Here is a 6025-nt window from a genome sequence, read left to right on the forward strand (position 1 = left end):
GGGTTATGCTTTAGAGACGGCTGCATTCACTCTAAATAGGACACCATCGAAATCCGTTGAGACGACGCCTTATGAACTATGGTTTGGCAAGAAACCAAAGTTGTCGTATCTTAAAGTTTGGGGTTGCGATGCTTATGTGAAGAAACTTCAACCTGATAAGCTCGAACCTAAATCGGAGAAATGTGTCTTCATAGGATACCCAAAGGAGACCATTGGGTACACCTTCTATCACAGATCCGAAGGCAAGATATTTGTTGCTAGAAATGGATCCTTTCTAGAGAAGGAGTTTCTCTCGAAAGATGTGAGTGGGAGGAAAGTAGAACTTGATGAGGTAACCGTACCTGCTCCCTTATTGGAAAGTAGATCATCGCAGAGATCAGTTTCTGCGACACCTACACCAAGTAGTGAGGAAGTTAATGATAATGATCATGAAACTTCAGATCAAGTTATTACTGAACTTCGTAGGTCAACTAGATCAAGATCCGCACCAGAGTGGTACGGTAATCCTGTTCTGGAGGTCATGTTACTAGACCATGGCGAACCTACGAACTATGAAGAAGCGATGGTGAGCCCAGATTCCGCAAAATGGCTTGAAGCCATGAAATCCGAGATAGGGTCCATGTATGAGAACAAAGTATGGACTTTGGTTGACTTGCCCGATGGTCGGCAAGCCATTGAAAATAAATGGATCTTCAAGAAGAAGACTGACGCTGATGGTAATGTTACTATCTATAAAGCTCGACTTGTTGCGAAAGGTTTTCGACAAGTTCAAGGGATTGACTACGATGAGACCTTCTCACCCGTAGCGATGCTTAAGTCTGTCCGAATCATGTTAGCAATTGCCGCATTTTATGATTATGAAATTTGGCAAATGGATGTCAAAACTGCGTTCCTGAATGGATTTCTGGAAGAAGAGTTGTATATGATGCAACCGGAAGGTTTTGTCGATCCAAAGGGAGCTAACAAAGTGTGCAAGCTCCAGCGATCCATTTATGGACTGGTGCAAGCCTCTCGGAGTTGGAATAAACGCTTTGATAGTGTGATCAAAGCATTTGGTTTTATACAGACTTTTGGAGAAGCCTGTATTTACAAGAAAGTGAGTGGGAGCTCGATAGCATTTCTGATATTATATGTGGATGACATATTACTGATTGGAAATGATATTGAATTTCTGGATAGCATAAAGGGATACTTGAATAAAAGTTTTTCAATGAAAGACCTCGGTGAAGCTGCATATATATTAGGCATTAAGATCTATAGAGATAGATCAAGGCGCTTAATTGGACTTTCACAAAGCACATACCTTGACAAAGTTTTGAAGAAGTTCAAAATGGATCAAGCAAAGAAAGGGTTCTTGCCTGTACTACAAGGTGTGAGATTGAGTAAGACTCAATGCCCGACCACTGCAGAAGATAGAGAGAAGATGAAAGATGTTCCCTATGCTTCAGCCATAGGCTCTATCATGTATGCAATGCTGTGTACCAGACCTGATGTGTCCCTGGCTATAAGTTTAGCAGGGAGGTACCAAAGTAATCCAGGAGTGGATCACTGGACAGCGGTCAAGAACATCCTGAAATACCTGAAAAGGACTAAGGATATGTTTCTCGTATATGGAGGTGACAAAGAGCTCATCGTAAATGGTTACGTTGATGCAAGCTTTGACACTGATCCGGACGATTCGAAATCGCAAACCGGATACGTATTTACATTGAACGGTGGAGCTGTCAGTTGGTGCAGTTCCAAGCAAAGTGTCGTGGCGGGATCTACGTGTGAAGCGGAATACATAGCTGCTTCGGAAGCAGCGAATGAAGGAGTCTGGATGAAGGAGTTCATAACCGATCTAGGTGTCATACCTAGTACATCGGGACCAATGAAAATCTTTTGTGATAATACTGGTGCAATTGCCTTAGCAAAGGAATCCAGATTTCACAAGAGAACCAAGCACATCAGAAGACGCTTCAATTCCATCCGGGATTTAGTCCAGGTGGGAGACATAGAAATTTGCAAGATACATACGGCCATGGGAGCGAAGTGGATCCCGGCCCTTGCCGGTGGGAGGGCTCCGTTTTAAAATCTTTTTTCAAGGTTTGTTAGGGTTTGTGCCCTACTCAGGAAGACGAGACGTCGGCGGCTCCCTGAAGATGAAATAAAGGTCTCCCCGCCTAGCCCCCGTTCCGGTGATGCGTCTAGCATCGTCGGTAGGCGTGTGGAGGTGTGTCTCCGGTGGATCTATCTTTGGTGGATTTGCTCGGATCTGTTCGTCGTTCGTCTTTGTTCCTGTGTCTTCAGGTTGGATCCTTCTTATCTACACTCTTCATCGGCGGCGCTTGCTGTTCTGGTGCGTTGGTTCTATGGGGCCTTAGCATGACGACTTTCCGACTGTCTACTAGAACAAGGTTTCCCGGCTCCGACGAGGGAGGGGCGATGACAGCGGCGCGCCTTCGACCCGCTTCAGTGCTTGTAGTCGTCGCTAGGTGGTCTACGGATCTGGATGTAATTTTTATTATTTCTAGTGTTCGTTGTCTATCATGATTGAAGATGAATAGATCGAAAGTTTATCCCACAAACAAAAAGAGAAGCATATCCTTGTGTGGATAAAACAAGAGTAAAATACACCATTAGAGCATCTACAGCCGGGCCTCTCATACTCGTCTCAAACGCCCGGGCAGGCCGTCCGGTCAAAAAAAATTCGACCCGACCGGACCTCTCAAACCACGAACAAATGCCCGGGCTGACCCGCACCCCTCATATCCAGCCCAAATATAGGGCGGATATGGGGTGTCCCGTACACGCCCGGGAGTGTCCGCCTGACAGGCCCGATGAAGGAAATATGCCCTAGAGGCAATAATAAAGTATTATATATTTCCTTGTATCATGATAAATGTTTATTATTCATGCTAGAATTGTATTAACCGGAAACATAATACATGTGTGAATACATAGACAAACAAAGTGTCACTAGTATGCCTCTACTTGACTAGCTCGTTAATCAAAGATGGTTATGTTTCCTAGCCATAGACATGAGTTGTTATTTGATTAACGGGATCGCCTCATTAGGAGAATGACGTGATTGACATGACCCATTACGTTAGCTTAGCACCCGATCATTTAGTATGTTGCTATTGCTTTCTTCATGACTTATACATGTTCCCATGACTATGAGATTATGCAACTCCCGTTTACCGGAGGAACACTTTGTGTGCTACCAAACGTCACAACGTAACTGGGTGATTATAAAGGTGCTCTACAGGTGTCTCCAAAGGTACTTGTTGGGTTGGCGTATTTCGAGAATAGGATTTGTCACTCCGATTGTCGGAGAGGTATCTCAGGGCCCACTCGGTAATGCACATCACTATAAGCCTTGCAAGCATTGTGACTAATGAGTTAGTTGCGGGATGATGTATTACGGAACGAGTAAAGAGACTTGCCGGTAACGAGATTGAACTAGGTATCGAGATACCGACGATCGAATCTCGGGCAAGTAACATACCGATGACAAAGGGAACAACGTATGTTGTTATGCGGTCTGACCGATAAAGATCTTCGTAGAATATGTGGGAGCCAATATGGGCATCCAGGTCCCGCTATTGGTTATTGACCGGAGAGGTGTCTCGGTCATGTCTACATAGTTCTCGAACCCAAAGGGTCCGCACGCTTAAAGTTACGATGACAGTTATATTATGAGTTTATGTGATTTGATGTACCGAAGGTTGTTCGGAGTCCCGGATGTGATCACGGACATGACGAGGAGTCTCGAAATGGTCGAGACGTAAAGATTGATATATTGGACGACTATATTCGGACACCGGAAGCGTTCCGGAGAAGTTTCGGATTAAACCGGAGTGCCGGAGGGTTACCGGAACCCCCCGGGGAAGTATTGGGCCTTAGTGGGCCTTGAGGGGAGAGAGAGGGCAGCAGCCAGGAGGTGGTGCGCCCCCTCCCAGAGGAGTCCTAGTTGGACTAGGAGAGGGGGGCGCAGCCCCCTTTCCCTCTCCCTCTCCCTCTCTTTCCTCCCCCCCTTCTTTTCCTAGTAGGACTAGGAAAGGGGAGTCCTACTCCTACTAGGAGGAGGACTCCCCCCCTCTCCTTGGCGCGCCCCATAGGCAGCCGGCCTTCCCCTTGCTCCTTTATATACGGGGGCAGGGGGCACCTAAGAACACACTTGATATACGATATTTTAGCCGTGTGCGGTGCCCCCCTCCACCAGATTACACCTCGATAATACCGTCGCGAAGCTTAGGCGAAGCCCTGCGTCGGTGGAACATCATCATCGTCACCACGCCGTCGTGCTGACGAAACTCTCGCTCAACACTCGGCTGGATCGGAGCTCGAGGGACGTCATCGAGCTGAACGTGTGTAGAACTTCGGAGGTGCCGTACGTTCGGTACTTGATCGGTCGGATCGTGAAGACGTTCGACTACATCAACCGCGTTGTAATAACGCTTCCGCTGTCGGTCTACGAGGGTACGTGGACAACACTCTCCCCTCTCGTTGCTATGCATCACCATGATCTTGCGTGTGCGTAGGATTTTATTTTTGAAATTACTACGTTCCCCAACACCCGACCCATCATAGACCCCACAAAATTAAAAACTATAATCTGGAGGGCAAGCTCAAACCCTAGCTCACTTTCTCCCTCTCTCTCGCTCTTTCCACTCCTCTCCCTCTCCGATTCCGACCTCATCCACGACGATGAGCAGCTACGGCAGCAACTCCGGCTCGGAGCTCGACTACGAGGAGGAGATGGCCCTCCGCAGTGCACTGGAGCGGTCCAAGGTGGGGACCGGCGGCAGATCTGGATCTTGAGCGTCGATGCGGCTCCCGCGTCGACGCAACGCGAACGCTGGAGCTGGACCCTCCCGGTCCGCGCGCAGCGACGCAAGGACATCACAGTCTGCGCTGGCCCCGTGCCGTCTCCACCCCCCGGCGGCTCCTCCACGCGGCCAGCGTTGGGTTCTTATGCACGCGCACTCTTATGCACGCGCACTCCGGAGTCGGAGGCGCGCGCCACGCGTCGCGAGAGGCAACGTGCATGGGAAAGGGACGCGGCAGAGCAGTCCACGCGCCGCTGCTGCGGGACGGAGGTGGACCCTGACGAGGACGCGCGTCTCCTCACATGGATGTACCACCGCTCCCTCACAACAGCGGAGACAGACGCTCGCCGCCTCGGACGGAAGAACGCCAAGGCGCTCCGGCTTACTATTGAGCAGTCGGAGCTTGAGGCGAAGGAGGCAACAGCGAAGAAGACTCGGGTCGCCAGGTTGAAGCGGGAGCAGGACAGGGCGATCTGTCGGATGAAGGGGCTCATCGTCCTCCCCGACTCCGACGGCGGCGACAACTGCACCTCCTCGTCGGACGACCAAGACCCTCCACCAGCCGCGAACGCCTACAGCTGTGCGGGCGACCAGAAGGGCAAAGGCCCAGCGAGGAACTAGTGATTCCGCCCCCCCCCCCCCCCCCCCAATGTTTATATCGTTTTTAGTTGTAGAAGTTTAAGAACTTATCGGGTGACGAACTATGATCTTTTGGATGTGGCGAAGTTCGTTAATATCCGTTTGCAACCGATCTTGTGTTCTTTTACAGCCGATTTTTGTTGATTAACGTTTGCATGTGTAGTATGGATATAAGGCGCCAGATATAAAACACGCGGATGCAGAGTGCCAAATACGAGGCATGCCTGGTCAGTGCCCGCGGACACGCCCGAGCGCGTCCGCGGGCGTTTAAGGGGCCGGATTTAGCCATCGCGGCTATAGATGCTCTTAGTACAGCGAGTCCGCCGTGGGAATGGTTTTAGAACAACATGCAAACTTATCATCGGCTCCCCATGAAATTAACACGGATGATTACAAATGGTCCATTTCAACAATACCGGAAGGACATATTTGCCTCTAAGTGTCACTACAATTCACTTGTTATCTTGTCATCAGCTTCTTGTTTTTTTTCTTCTTCTAAATTCGCCCGTCACGGGCTTAATAGAAAGTTTGTAACTCATTTTGCAAACCTTCTATTGACCCCAGAGACTGTC

This window comes from Triticum aestivum, chromosome 7D (genome assembly GCF_018294505.1).
Source record: "Triticum aestivum cultivar Chinese Spring chromosome 7D, IWGSC CS RefSeq v2.1, whole genome shotgun sequence".
Classification (NCBI taxonomy): Eukaryota; Viridiplantae; Streptophyta; class Magnoliopsida; order Poales; family Poaceae; genus Triticum; species Triticum aestivum.